Below are 16647 nucleotides of genomic sequence, written 5' to 3' on the forward strand. Positions count from 1 at the left end.
AGGCAAAGTATAAATTTTTACAAGCTCAGTTATATTTTGTCTCTGTCACAAGTATATGCATTGATTTTAAATGGAATTTATATGTAAATATCAACAACAACTGACTTCCGGAACTACTAAAACAACACTAAAACATCAGTTAGGAATCTGTGCACAGATCTTCAAGGTCACGTCATCTGTCATAGTTACCAATGACTCTTTGATAAACTTTATATTGGCTACTATTTTACCTTTACTAATATTAGGTCAGCATTGGTTTATAGCAATCTATTTTGTTGAGCAAAATAAATCAGATAATCATGGTCATCTGATTCTCTGGTACCATAATACAGAAAAAAAACCCCAAAGCTTTATTACAGAAAAACTAGACAAGATAGAGAAAAACTAATGACAGATCTGAAATCAGCATAAAAAATTGCTTTAAAAAGTTAAGTAGAGATTTAAATATACAAAGTCATGCAGACTTTGTGTAATCAATGATATAATGATAGATAATGACGATGATATGTATGTTGTAACACACACATGCACACACACACACACACACACACACACATGCACACACACACACACACACACACACACACACACACACACACACACACACACATTCATATATGCCAGGTGTTGAAATGCTGAAGAATGATAGAGGTACAAGCATAGATGTCTTGCTGTAGAGGAGGTACATGGCTGAAGGTACCGTAAGGAGGTGGAGCTCAATATAAATATATATAATATATATATAGAGAGAGGTAATATTTATCCCAACTTATATGTGGATGTTCTGTTAGAACAAACTATACTGCAGTAGCTATCAAGAGAGAAACTCTCATATTGGTATTTTGGTGCATAATGCACTCTTGTTTATATTGCTAGCAGGGAGACAAACCCTTGCCACATCCAGTGCTGAGACTACTGGGTTACATGATTTTGACCTTCCTTGCTCTTGTCAATGATGGATGCTCAACCACTAGAGATAACAGTGATTCATCTCCCTGCCACTGATATATAGATTAACAGTGCCAGAACAGGTGCTGGTGTCATGATTAGCCAGTATGAGAGTTTCTCTCATGGTAATTACAGATGGTTGATGGTGCACTTGCACTTAGTGATTCTGAAAAGAAGAGGCATGACAGTGTTACTATGACGGGGTGCTACATGTAGAAAATACATGGGAGAATGAGAGTCTTCCTAACGTGGACCCAACAGAGGTTGGGTCTTTCTGAGTTGACAGCAACATGATAGATAAAGCAATTATGGATATGAAGACAGGGAAAGCCCCTGGTCCATCAGGAATTACCACTGAGATGCTTAAAATGTCTCATGGCATGGAGTATGGCCTAGTCACATATATGAAACATGTAAAAGAATAAAAGAATATATATACACATATAGATCTTTCTCTTTTTCTCTCTCTTTATATATATATATATATTAAAATGCATGTAAATACACACATGTGCATGTGTGTGTGTGTAAATAAGAAAATGAGATGACAAAGTAATAAATGATTATCTAGTGAACTTCATTAGCTTACAGCTGTTTCTGCTATAAGATGCAAATGACTTTGGGAAACCTGCCAGCAATCTGATCACCTATCAATTTAGTGGGCATACTAGCCAGAAACAGGAACAGGCATAAGTCTTTCCCAGGTGAAAATTGTACAACTCAACATAGGTCTGTGGTTTGTAACTTTGGACTTAATGTTAGAAAGATCCTGAGTCACAAACCGATATGGAAAAGGAGGCTATGGATCCTTCAAATGGGCAGAGATTTGGAGATGTTCTTAATGAAGACTTTGATGAGAAGGAGGTGGAGATAGAGACATATAACATAGAGGACAACTAGAAGTTCTTATGGGACAATCTACTGAGGGTGACAGACCAAATCTGTTGTGGGAGCAAAGCTTTCACTAGACTAACGGTGACATGGTAGTGGGATAGTGAGGTAGACAGGGCTATAAAAAAGAAGAGATGGGCTTGGAAAGACTGCAAGATTTGGGGTTGCAAAGAACCATAACAGATAGCTACAAGAGAAGCTAGGCATAAGGTATATCTAGTTAGGGCAGAAGCAGAAAGGAAGAGGTTTGCCAATGTCTTATATATGAAGTTCAGAGACTTGACATGTTCTGGATTGTCCAAAAACCTTGCAAAAGTAAAAAACCTAGCAAAAACCAAAGTCTTAGTAAGTAGGAAGGCAGACAAATTACAAATCCCTTGAGGTAGATGGCCTTGCTCGATCTGCAGAAAAGGCATTGGCAGGAACTCCATAAGATGTACCCTGTGTAAGCTATGGACACATAAGAGGTGTAGCAGTATCAAAGGAAGGTTAGCAAGGAGGTTAGTTTTTGTGTGTGGAAGGTGCACAGGAACAATAAACACCAAAAATGTACAGAAAATAGATTCCATCACATACCAGGGGGGAAAACTAGAAGTAGTTGATAGCTTTTGTTACCAAGGTGACCAAGTCAGTAGCGAGGGTGGATGCTGTGAGAGCATAGCTGCTAGAATAAGAATAGGCTGGGCAAAGTTCAGAGAGCTCCTACCTCTAGTGGCAATAAAGGGCCTCTCACTCAGAATGAAAGGTAGACTGTATGTTGCCTGTGTGCAAACAGCCATGTTACCCAGCAGTGGAACATGGGCTGTGATTGCCGAGGACATGTGTAGGCTTGTAAAAAATGAAGCTAGTATGCTCTGCTGGATGTGTAATGTCAGTATGCATGCACATGTCAGCAAGCATCATGTGAGAAAAGATAGACCTAAGAAGCATCAGATGGGATGAGGTAGTGAAGCATGATCTTCAAATGTTGGGCCTCACAATGACAAGCAACCGAGACCTTTGGAGATATGCCATGCTTGAGAAGACTTGGCAAGCCAAGTGAGATTGTAGCCATGGCTGATGCTACATAACTGGCCTGTTAAAAGCACCCTTCACCCTTCAATCATTAGACGATAAGCTGTGCTTGTGAAGACCTGTCAAACTGAGTGAAATCATAGTCGTGGCTGTGCTGATGGCACATAAAAAGCACCATTTAAGTGTTGGGCCTCATGAAGGCAGTGACAGGTGACCAAAACCTTTGGTGATATAGTGTGCTTGTGTTGACCTGTCAAGCCAAGTGAGACTGTAGTCATGACTGATGCTGGTGTCGGGTCAATGGCGCCCATGCCAGTAGTATGTAAAACATACCTACTTACACTCTCAGTGTGGTTGGTATTAGCAAGGGCATCCAGCTGTAGAAACCTTGCCAAATCAAATCGGAACCAGGCTTACCAGTTTTCAGTCAAACTGTCCAACCCATGCCAGTATGGAAAGCGGACGTTAAATGATGATGATGATGATGATGATGTGTTAGAGAGAATCAAGATTTTGTGGGAGAGAAGTATGTATGGACAGATAATGGTATGCTTGCTCTTAGTGATCCTGAAAAGAAAGAGGCATGAAAGAGCTATTATGAAAGACTATTAAATGTAGAGAATGAAAGGGAGAAAGGGAGTCTTCTTCATGTAAACCCAATAGAGGGACCAGCTATCCTAGTTGACAGAAGTAAGATAGATAAGGTAATTAAAGATATGAAGAAAGGGAAGACTCCTGGTCCATCAAGAGTCACTGCCGAGATGCTTAAGATATCTGGTAAAGTTGGATACAGTCTAGTCACCAGTATAATTAATTGGCTATTCAAGAAGATGTAATCTCTAGTGACTGGTGCAGCAGCATCATAGTCAGCTGCTACAAAGGCAAGAAAGACACCTTCAGATCCAGGAAAACATGGGGGGAAGTACTGAAGGTGGATCTCAAAATGCTGAACCTTATGAAGGAGATGACAGATGACCAAGATATGTGGTGAATTGCTGTACTCGAGAAGACCTGTCCACCACAACAAAATTGAGATCTTAAACTCAAGGTGCCACGTAAAAAGCATTGATGTGGATGCTAGTGCCACATAAAAAGCACTGGTGATGGTGTCACTTAAAAAGAACCCAGTACACTTTGTTGAGTGGTTGGTGTTAAGAAGGGCATCCAGTCATAGAAACCAAGACAAAACAGACTCTGGAACCTGGTGTGGCCCCTGGCTTTGCTGGATCTTGTCATGCTGTCTAACCCATGGCAGCATGGAAAAAGGGTATTAAATGTTGATGAGAATGATTATATATATATTTCTATATATATTCTTTTATTCTTTTACTTGTTTCAGTCATTTGACTGCAGCCATGATGGAGCACTGCTTATTAGTCAAACAAATTGACCCCAGGACTTATTCTTTGTAAGCCTAGTACTTATTCTATTGGTCACTTTTGCTGAACTGCTAAGTTATGGAGACGTAAACACACCAACATCAGTTGTCAAGGTGGGGTTGTCAACATCAGTGGAGGACACACACACACACACACACACACACACACACACACACACAGATACATATATACGATGGGCTTCTTTCAGTTTCTGTCTACCAAATCCACTTACAAGACTTTGGTCAACCTGAGGCTATAGTAGAAGATGCTTGCCTTAGGTGCCATGCAGTGGGACTGAACCCAGACCATGTGGTTGAGCAGCAAGCTGCTTACCACACAGTCACTCCTGCACCTAGCCACTTTCTGTTTATATTCATCTGTCTATATGTGTATATATGGATATACATATATATACACACATATATATCTATATGCATACATATGTGTGTGTGTATAACAACAAAAAATATGTACAGGGAAAATTATATGTACATATATACGACGGGCTTCTTTCAGTTTCCGTCTACCAAATCCACTCACAAGGCTTTGGTCGGCCTGAGGCTATAGTAGAAGACACGTGCCCAAGGTGCCATGCAGTGGGACTGAACCCAGAACCCTGTGGTTGGTAAGCAAGGTACTTACCACACAGCTACTCCTGCGCCTACATATATATATATATATATATCTGTGTGTGTGTGTGTGTGTATATATATATATATATATTTTGACGTGTGTTTGTGTGTGTATACAAAGTTATTCAAGAGGAATGAACCAGTTTTATTGCGCAATGTTTCGGTAGGGGAAGGCAATAGAAGGCTCCAGCTGCGGAGTGGGGCAGAGAATTCTTGGGAAGATCTTATACTAATAGATTTGAACCCTGAATCTTCTTATTCATCCAGACTTTTTTAGAGCTGTCAACCAGCTCTCCACATCTGGCCTTGTCACCTTGGTAGAGTTAATGTCCCTGAAACTGCAGCCGAAGACTTTCTCAATAGTCTTCATTGGTTTTTTTTTTTTCTTCTAAACCTTATACTGGGACTTTGTGGGCTTGAAACTCATTTGTGCACATGGCATGAGCTTTTCTAGTTTCCTGCACTGTTGTCATCTTGAGGTCATTCATGACAGCTCTACTGGTTGACTAGCTTACTCCTGTCTTGCTGAGGAGGCCTAGCAGTCCTCTGCTGACTTGATCAGCATGTTCATTGCTAATGCAAAGAGGAACACTGAGATAGTGTACCTGGTGATTATTCTCACTTATAGTTAGTTCCAGTCAAATTTCAGCTGATCAAAGGAAACCTTTTAACCTACATATGCCATAGTTGTCCATAATGTAGTCTGCCTTCTTGGATACATGGTGTCTCTCTAGTATTGAACTATTGGTGTTGGCCAGATCCAGCTACAGCACTGTGAGATCTTCTCTTCCTTATGCCTCTCTAACAAGTTGGGTCATACCTATGTGTTTGAGGCAATTAGGGACTCCTCATATGCCTACCTTCTGTTCTGATGTGCTGATGTAACTACTATTCAGCTGTAAGTTGGAGAGTCTCTTGGATAATGTGGGAGTGTGCCCTCTAAAGAAGTCTCAGCTGGAATGGTGTACAGTTCCTCTTAGAGTCAGCTTCATCCACAGGTCTTTATATGACCACCTGCTCTCAAATACAAACCTGATAAGGGGAAGGGGAAATTAGACAACCTTACATGCCCACTCCACCAAGGCAAACAAACAGACATCGTCAACATTGTACTCCACTTATTTTCATCAAACAAGTGATTCTGATTCAACTCATGGTGCCATATGAAAGCAGAGTGGATGAAGCCCACATTTACAAGTCAGAAAATAAAGCAGTTTAACTATCAAGGTTGAGAAACTCTGACTTAGAAACTAAAGTCCTTGCTATTGAGGTGGGAGTGAGAAAGTTTGTTGGAAAATTTACCTATGATTTCATGAAATGACTTGCAATTTCTGGGAGAAAGAGCATCAGAATTCATAAGGTAATGGCAGAACAGCTGAGAAAAATTCCAACTGGATCTAGTCATCAAGGAGGAAAGGGAGTGAGTTTCAGAAAACATAATTCACCTTACATTCAGTCAACAACTCGGACTGAACTGGTACCTTGGCTCTGGGACACCTGAATCACCCAGAAGGGTTGCCATCTGTACAGTAACACAGAATGTGGGAACAAGGGTATTCAGGAGTTATGATCTGGATGTAGCCTGACCTCCTTAGAGTAAATGGTGTTAAGAGCTGAAACACTTCATTGAGAGGGCAGGCTTCTTTGAAGACCTTCTGCTGTTCATCTCAGCCCAGAGTTTCTTACTACATATATGTATATGTGTGTGTGTGTGTGTGTGTGTGTGTGTGTGTGTGTGTGTGTGTGTGTGTGTGTGTGTGTGTGTGTGTGTGTACATATATATATATATGTCAAATATCGTCATTGTTATTTAATGCCTGTTTTGCATGTTATCATGGGTTGAAGAGTTTGACAAGAGCTGTCAAGGCCAGAAGCTGCACTAGGTTCCATAGTTTGTTTTGGCATGGGTTCTACTGCTGGATGCCCTTCCTGATGCCAACCACTTTACAGAGTGTATTGTGTGCCTTTACACGACACCAACACTATGCTTTTTACATGACACCAGCACTGATAGGCTCACCAAGTACCTTGCAAGACAGAAAACTTCAGCTGGGAGTGGGGAAATAGTATTGAGGGATGTGACTTTGTGCCATTTGAAAGATTTAGGGTATAGAGGGGACAGATTTAGGTCCCTTGCTGTAGAGTAGATACATGGATACCGCAGTTGGAGAGTAAGGTAAAAAATGTGATTGTAAGAGAGATGATGCCAGAGATGTCGGGACATGCCCTCAAGGGATATTGGGGTGGGGCGAGAATAAGCGAGGCTTGGGTTGGGTGAGTGGGGCAGGATGAGGTGACTGCCTTATTGAAAATTTCTTTAGAAAAAGAGAGGTTAGAGACCTACTAATGTTAGCTTTAAGTTTCTTTTTTTTTTAAAGAAGATAAGGGGATGGCAAGATTGTTTGTGAATGTACCTAAGTTTTTCATTTGATTTATGGTAGGGCTTGTAAGTGTTTAATTTTATGTCCTGGGAAGCAACTTTAGTGAGATTTGTAGCAACTGTGATTTTGAGATTTGTGCTTTTGAGGGTTTTTTTCTAGAGGGATATGCATAATCCATCATCTTTGTATAAACTAATATCATGCGATGAGAACTTAATTTTCAGGTTATCTAGTGTAAAAGGCACAATTAGAACACGTGTCAGCACTGTTATATGAACCCATCACTATGCCGACAATTAGTTGGATTCAGATGTCTTCACCCAAGCTGAACACTTGCTAAAGAGGAGGGTTTCATGTGCATGTATGATTAACTCAACTTCTGTTTGTCAATGTATTTTCTGGTGAGCTCAATTGCTTTATTTAGCAAGGGTCTTGATACGGAAAGGTAAAAGTCTAAGCTGTTGACTTATCCTTTATATTTTTATACCAGTCTAAAGCAGTATTGTTTTTTATCCACTGTTGCAGTGGGTAAATATTTTAAAATACTTTTTTTGGTGACTAAACCTACTTCTGTCCTAATGAGATCTATATGACTACAGGTGGGCTTATTTGAAAAGTTGGGTTTGTGATCATTTAAAATTATAAAGACTTCCTTTTTAGCTAAATATTTTATCCTATCTTCAATTTTATTACATATTGCATGAAGTTTAACCTCATCATTGTCATTATAGCTATTAGTGTTCCCTTATATTTACCAAAGATACTATTACATCACAGCATATCATATCTATCATTCCTAACTTTATATAAGTTATTAGTCTAAAGAGAAAAAAATGAATCTATCGCACTGAAATGGCATGTTGTCACCAATTCACAGACATGAACATAATAGTATATTTTAATTGTAAGTTTTATTTAACACGTTTATATATTGGGTCATCCCATAAATAATATGGTTTTTAATTGCATGAACTAAAAGTCTGAGGGGGATGAGATAAACTGCATCAACTTGCTATAAAAGGAAGTAATAATTTTACCATGGCCTTATTCTTAGTGCAAGTTTTGAAGGGTGCAGTTCAATTTTAAGTTATTTTTTCAAAGCTATAATTGAAGTAACAAAGGAGCATATTCTGCATATTTTGCTTTATGAGTTCAATAAAGGCAACAACACAACAAAAAGTGCAAGGAATATTAATACAGTATATGGGGATCAGACAATGAGCATAAGCCATGTCAACGGTGGTTCCAGAAATTCCGAGCCAGGAACTACAACCTAGAAGGCGAGCCTTGTCCTGGAAGATCTGTAGAGCTTGACATGGACGTCCTGCACACCCTAGTGGAACAAAATCTCATCATAACTGTTGAGGAACTAGCAGAGAAGCTTGGATTTGGTTGTACAACCATTCATCAATACTTGTGTGCCATCAGAAAAGTCAGCAAATAGGGTCAATGGGTTCCTCAAAACGTTTCCAAGTCTAATCACATGCAGAGAGTGAATGTGCACTCTTCTTTGCTGTCATGTCACACGAATGAACCTTTTTTGGACTGAATAGTGAATGGTGATGAGAAATGGGTTTTCTATAAAATATCAAGTGCTGAAAACAGTGTGTAGGGAAAGGAGAAACACCAACACCCCAGGCTAAAGAAGGTCTTCACCTACTTAAGTTGTTGTTATCTGTTTGGGGTGGGATATGAAAGTTTTAGTCCACTTTGAACTTTTAAACCCAAACCAAACGATAACAAAGGAGATCTACTGCAAGCAGCTTGAGCGGCTTAAGTCAGCACTAGAAAAAAGACCACGATCTTTAGTTTCAAGACGAAAGGTGTTCTTCCATCTGGATAATGCTTGGCCACATACAGTGAAGATGACATTCCAAGGGCTGGAGTAGTTTGAATGGGAAACGATGCCGCACCACCATATTCGCCAGACATTGCCCCATCTGATTATCATATTTCATAGTTTTCAAAATCATTTGAACAGAAAACATATGAACTCTGTAGATGAGGTCAAAACAGTACTGGAGGAGTATTTTTCATCATGGACAAGTGAATTTTGGAAGAGGGTCCTTGCAAATCTACCAGATAGATGGAAGAGCATTATAATGAAGGAGAATATATTTTAGATTAAAAATGAACTTTGTTTATCTTAATTTTGAAAAATAAAAAGAGAAATAGGAAAAAATGCATTATTTATGCGATGATCCAATACATTTCTAATCGCTACTGTTAGAGATGTAGGAGATCAGAAATGATCTTCAGTGTAACAAATATACATAACAATGATTAGTGTAACAAATATACAGTGTAACAGTGTAACAAATATGTATAACAATTAAGGGATCTTTCTGATTTGGCGAGCACCACTTGTTTTCTTAACGAAACACTTCCAAACATGGGACACTGGTAGAATGTGTCATATAAAACATCTTTTACTCTTAGTGTTATTGAGAAAATTTTATCTTTTTAAAGTTATTACGTGTTAAAATTGTCGTATTTCGGTAATTTCAACCAATTACTGACGTCTATTGAGGTGAAAACAATTACTGCTGTGGAATGTAAACAACACGTTCTAGCGGTGTAATGGGATCTTTCCCTTGAATAAAATTAGTGCCGCTGTTTGTCAAAAACAACTATCGGCGGTACTGTTATTTATGACATCGTTCGTGCGTTTGTACTGGTTTTAGCTTTAGGGTTTTAGGGTTAGGGTTCGGGTTTTAGAGTTAGGGCTTTAGGGTTCGGGTTTTAGAATTAAGGTCAGGGTTAGGGTTATGAGTATTTTTGCCAAATTTGGTGAAAAATTTGTGGTGGTGTATTAAACAGATTTTAACCAAATTTGGCAAAAATACTCATAACCCTAACCCTAACCCTAACCCTAACCCTAAAACCCTAACTCTAAAACCCAAACCCTAACCCTAATACCCTAAAGCTAAAACCAGTACAAACGCACGAATGGTGTCATAAATAACACTACCGCCGATAGTTGTTGTTGACAAACAACAGCACTAATTTTATTCAAGGGAAAAGATCCCATTACACCGCCACACCGTGATGTTGAGAAACCACAGCAGTAATTGTTTTCACCTCAATAGACATCAGTGATTGGTTGAAATTACCGAAATATGACAACTTTTAACATGAAATAACTTTAAATATAAAAATTTTTCTCTGTTCTGTAAGACAAAATATACAAGTATACGAAGTTTTAAAGTGTTTCAGTAGAAAACACACTAAATAAAACATAAATAAAGAATGGCGCCCGCCAAATCAGAAAGATCCCAATTAAATTTGAGTTAAGTTCGAATGGTAGAAAAGGAGTTGGCTCATTATACAAGAAATATTCCTTTAATTTCTAGCTGGGTTCAACCAAGGAAAATTTAGTATTGCTTGGCAAGAAGTGAAGGTGTTTGTTCTCCGTAACTCTATCTCAATTTCTGTGGTAGTTCTTGGTGGGCTTTTATCTTGATACTAAGATAAGCACAAGAAAAGGGCATAGGATCTGATGCTATGGCATGATATATCTACAAGCTGATTGGTTGATAATCAGGACAGACTGTATGACTTGAGTGTGATCTATGCATTGTACAGACCTGGTAACTGAGAAAACAGAATTTGTGATTCTATTCTAGGTCTTGCTTCAAACCTTATTTTTAGAGTTTTTAATTATTCTAATATCAGTTTTAAGTTTAATCTGGAAAGTGTTACAGTACTTATGAAATTTAATGTTAGCTACTATGTCTAGAAGGTAAGCTTCAAAAGGAGCTTAATATTTTGCTCTAGCAGGAAATTTGCATGCCTTTAAGTCATAACATTCTGTGGCAGTGGTGTCAGCTCAAAATATAGAGCCTTCCAGTGCATCCATCTCGCCTAATCTTTGAATTTTTCTAGGAGCATCCAAATATATAGGTTATTAGGCAGTGTAGGTATATTCTTGATAGCTAATCAATGTGGTATAAATCCTTTATTGTTGTATTGGGTTTGTAGAATCCTTGGAAACCACAATTTAACATGAGGATAACCTATAAAAATCATGTAATATCAATAGGCATGAATTTGTATATCACTGGTTAAAGGGTCCCCAGACACAATAAAACTCTTACACCCTTTTCCCTTGACGTTTTCCACTATTTCTAGCCATCAGCCCTAAGCTATTGTTGACCCTTACCATAGTTGAATAGTATTAACATCTGGTATTGAAATTTGATGCCCAACAACTTCTTTAGTGGCCAGTTTTTGGCAAATTCCACAATGTTTTGGATGCTGTTGGCAATTACTACTATATTTTGAATGCTAGTGGTGATTTGGGCCCCAAAGGGAGCATTATACCAGACTACTTGTTTTGATTTATCTCTTATTTTTAGAGATACTACATTCCCCTCTATTCCTCTTTCTTATTTCCTCTTTGGTTGGTCTACTCTCATCATGAGCTATGCTATTTTGACTATTATGGCTGTCCCTATTACCACACTTGTTATCATCCTCCAGTTTCCATTTTTAATTTTAGACCTATCATATTTGTTGGGTGGTTTAGAATTATCCACAGATTTATTTGAACACATATTCCTTTGAGATGTCATACAATTACGTTCACTTTGCCCATCTAATTTTTCATTTGTTGAGAGTGTTACTGTGTCTCTTGAACCAACCATACCATGCTTGTTATGATTAGATTTCTTATTATATCTTTTACCACTTGTCCTGGAATTTTAATTTCTATTGCTATGGTAGTCACCACAGTTAAAACTTGTCCAATTTGTAACATTAGTTTCCCTGACCAGATCGCTATTTGAGATGTATTTAATTTTTTCACTGTAAGCTGCTTCCACCAGGGCTACATTACAATAGCTCTTGTTCTTTTTAAAGATATCTTTGCTTGCTGAGAGTTTAGATATTCTTATTGATACCCCCTTGACAATGGAGTTTATAATGCTTCTTGGATGATTTGAGATGTGGCTGACATACTTAAGGTCTTTGTCTGGTCTGTGACATGGATGATGAGTCCAGTACTAAAGTTGAGTGTAATATGTAAATAATTTACCTTACTGTGTTTGCTTTCTATATCTGCGCAGGAGTGGCTGTGTGGTAAGTTGCTTGCTTACCAACCACATGGTTCCGGGTTCAGTCCCACTGCATGGCATCTTGGGCAAGTGTCTTCTACTAAAGCCTTGGGCCGACCAAAGCCTTGTGAGTGGATTTGGTAGACGGAAACTGAAAGAAGCCCGTCGTATATATGTATATATATATATATATATATATATATGTATCTGTGTGTGTGTGTGTTTGTGTGTCTGTGTTTGTCCCCCCAACATCGCTTGACAACTGATGCTGGTGTGTTTACGACCCCGTAACTTAGCGGCTCGGCAAAAGAGACTGATAGAATAAGTCCTGGGGTCGATTTGCTCGACTAAAGGCAGTGCTCCAGCATGGCCACAGTCAAATGACTGAAACAAGTAAAGGAGAAAGAGAAAGAGATAATAATAAAAGTGAGATTCTCTGTTTGTCTGGGATCCCTGTATCTCAGCCTACACTTGCTCTACATAAACATATACTTTTTTGGAATTGGGATTAATCCTGGGATTGAAAATCTGCCCTTCATTTGGTTCTTGAACATCCAGCATTGGGATGTGATTTAAAAGCATTTGAGTTGCTATTTCTAGCAGGTAAAGTTTGGCCGATTCATGTCAACTTGGTGGCATTTGTTAGATGATGTCAGAGATCAAGGGGGAGATAAATGATATTTGCTTCATTGAAATAAGAACTTTAGGACAAATTGGCCGATAGTTGGAATTCAACTTGGGACTGAAACAATAGAATGATTGCATTACAGAATTAATTCACATCTGTCCTTCACCTCTGTTCAAACACCACCGGGGCATATAGTCATTATAGATGTATTATAGTCATGCTCCTTTTAGTTTTGGGCCACATGCCCAATTAACCTTCTAAAAGAGCTAGTTTAAAAGTGCACATGGAGTATAGCTTTAAATTTTCTAAATCCTAAATTTAGTAAGTTTTTTTCTTATACTTTTCAGTGTTACTTTTGCTACAATTTCATATAGCAAATAGGGCATTGCCCCCGTATAATCCCCCACCACACCCCACAATTCAGGGAACTCCTTGCTTGTGTATCTTAAAATAAATATACCCACCAAATCCATCACCTGAGTGTAGTCACTTGATCCCATGATGATATCGAAGTTGTTGGGCCTTTCTTAGTTCAAAGCTTACCTTCATATTCAGTAACAGTTTTTCTAGTTTCTATGTTGATTTTATTCTTAGTTAGTCAAGAGTTTTACCTTTTATTTTATTTTATTTTATTCTGTTTATTTTACTTAATTATATTTTTTAATGTTTGTTTTACTTTATTTTGCTCTGGTTTATCCTCTTCACTTAACACCTGTGGAATTTATTATACCACCCTGCTTACAAATAATAACTTAGCATACCATTCCAGTAGTACTAATGACTACTAGTTGTATATATAAGGCTTAAGTAGTCTTGGTACTGTGACTTTACATGTTACAATTTATTTATTTATTTTAATCCATGACAAGTACCTCTAATAATTACTGTAAAATATCCTATACTTTATCCAAGCAATTTCCATGTCCAAAACATTGTGGAATTTGCCAAGAGCTGACCACTTAAGTTGTTGTTGGGTATCAAATTTCAATAGCAGATGTTAATATTATTCAACCATGGTAAGGGGCAACAATAGCTTAGGGCTGATAGCTAGAAACTGGTGACCTAGTTCCATATAGATGCAACAATGACCAAATTCCTTCCTCTCTTTTTTCTTTCCTCTTCTCCTATCTTCATTTACTTGGGACTTTGGCAGTTGATGTGTTGGATTCCAACGATGATAATAGTCTAACAGTTGTTCACTATATTTTCAATTGATCGAATGAGTATACTGAACCATGAGTATACTGAACTGTGCATATCAGAAACAGTTGTACGTCTGCAATGCACAAATAAATGTATAAAGCCTATTATTTATACTTTTTTCTTATATATATTGCTCTGCATGTATAATTTGGATTTACTAAGTTGACTAGTGATGGATTCACATGCAAACTAATAGCAAACATAAGCTCTGTATGTGACAGATGATGTGATAAATGAACTGGAGCTGCACATAATATGAACACACTGAAAATAAACTTCCTTGAATGCCTGGATGACTCACAAGAAGTAGTTGGTAGCACCCCTGCTAATGCAGGGGTGGTGGTTGTTTTAAAAGTATAGTAACCAGAGTAAGAATGGGTTGGAGAAATTTCAGGCAGCCTCTACTGCTCTTGACCACAAAGGTTTTTTCCCTACTGAGTGAAGGGCAGATTGCATGATGCTGGTATTAGAATTGCAATACTGCATAGTTAATTTAAAATCTGCACCTTGAATGCTGAGGTCTTGAGCAAACTTAAAAGAAATGAAGTGAACATTAGGGTTGTGCAATGTAAATGGGTATGAACAACAGAGTATAAATGTGCTCAAAGAAAAACTGGGTATAAGAGGAATTAAATGTGTACAAGAAAGAAGACTGTGCTGGTATAGACATATGTGTATGGGTGAGGACAGCTGTATAAAGAAGTGGCAATGACAATGTGGATGGAAGTTGTGAAAGATGATGTGGTGATGGCTGACCTCAGGAGATGCTAAAGTACCAGGATGATTGGTGATAAGCAGTTCTTAAGAAAACTTGCCCAATTCAGCAAAACTGAGTTATGGAACCACCGTGTGTGAATGTAATGTACAGAAAGGTACTTTGCTCAATCTCCTCCTGAAATTATCCCTCTTTTCATCACATCCCTTACTACTACTCTCCCTTGATGCCACTTTGTTTTTCTTAGTACCTGGAACCTTTTCACTTGTTAGCCAGTCTTCATCCATTAACATTGCTCTCTCTACACACCTTACATTGACCACTCTGTTCCCCACTAAACTACCAAATTATCTTTCTTTGTGTACCATTGCCTCTTTCTCTATCTCTTTTCCCACCATACCTGCAGCCTACCCAACCACATGATATCTCTGTCTTGTCCTTTCCCAACTCTCCACTTCTACTTCTCTCAATACACTGATCACTCACCCCCTCCTACTTCCTGATCTGATTTTCCTATCTCTACTTGCCCTTCCTTGTTTCAAATCTCACCACACCCTCATTGAGCTACCTACTTCCTCCTTCCATTTACTTCTGTTTGCTTTCCTCTTCATCCACACCTTCCTGCATTATGATTTGAAATGTTTGATACTCATCTCTCCACTCTGAAGATGGAGGCCAGATCTACCTAATGTTTATATGCTTCCACTACTAGTTGCATCTCCTTGACAACTTTTTGTGAACTACATCTGCCAACACTATCAAGTAATTCTGAGCCCCCAGAAACAGCTGTTGGACCTGTAATACCATACTTTATCCCCTTAATATTCTGTGTCTTTGTACTGTGTGTTAGTTTGCTCTGTTAATATATAAATATCTATATACTTATACATGAATATTCATTGTCTGAATATTTTCAGTCTTTGTTTTCTCTCTATTTACATGTATATATGTATGTATATTTTGTATACCTAGCCCAAGTGGTTTCATTTGTTTCTTTGCATCATTGTCTTCATATCTGCTCACCTGGATTCCTCTTATGGCCACTCTCTACCCCACAGACTTAGTCCTTGGTAGAGATTTTGGAGTGCAAGTTTAAATCATTTGACCACTACAAAGTGTATTCTATATTGACATCTCTGGCTCTCATCTGTTGACTCTCTCTCTCTCTCTCTCTCTCTCTCTCTCTCTCTCTCTCTCTCTCTCTCTCCATCTTATAATAATAATTTCTCAAGGAACTAGAAGATGGATTTGGAATTAATCTTTTTTTTTTTGTATAGTGGTTGTTTCGACTCATCCTGCTACTGTCACGTATGGGTAGGACTCCGTTTGACATGTGCTGTGTCCATTTTGAGTCTGGTTCTCATCAGGTACATCCATACATAAAGCTGTGTCTTGCTAAAGATCCTGAGTTTTGGCTGTCATGTTAGATGCGTGTCTGGATCTTTAATGAGACATAACTTTATGTATGGATGTCCCTGATGAGACAGACTGCAAAATGGTTGCAACACATGTTGAACAGAGTCCCACCCATATGGGACAGTAGCAGGATGGATCAAAATGACTGTTGTACAAAATAAAGATTAATACCAAATCCATCTTCTGGTTACTTAATAAATTATTATTATTTCAACTAACACTGTGGAGTTCCTGGAGTAGATCCAACGGAAATATACCTTGACTTTGGATTATACCAGGTAGCCCAAACTGTGCTAGTGCTCTACTCAACACATCAACACACTAATCGTCATATATCTATTAGTCCAAAATATTAAATGTGTGTGTGTGTGTGTGTGTGTGTGTGT

General features: G+C 38.3%; 1 protein-coding gene across 3 annotated transcripts in view; it reads left to right on the forward strand.

Annotated features, from left to right (window-relative positions):
• Nucleotides 1-16647, forward strand: part of LOC106875806 (uncharacterized) — a 144884-nt gene that overhangs the window by 7422 nt on the left and 120815 nt on the right. The window lies entirely within an intron of this gene.

The sequence above is a fragment of the Octopus bimaculoides genome, chromosome 2 (assembly GCF_046866305.1).
Source record: "Octopus bimaculoides isolate indiv1 chromosome 2, ASM4686630v1, whole genome shotgun sequence".
In the NCBI taxonomy this organism is placed as follows: domain Eukaryota; kingdom Metazoa; phylum Mollusca; class Cephalopoda; order Octopoda; family Octopodidae; genus Octopus; species Octopus bimaculoides.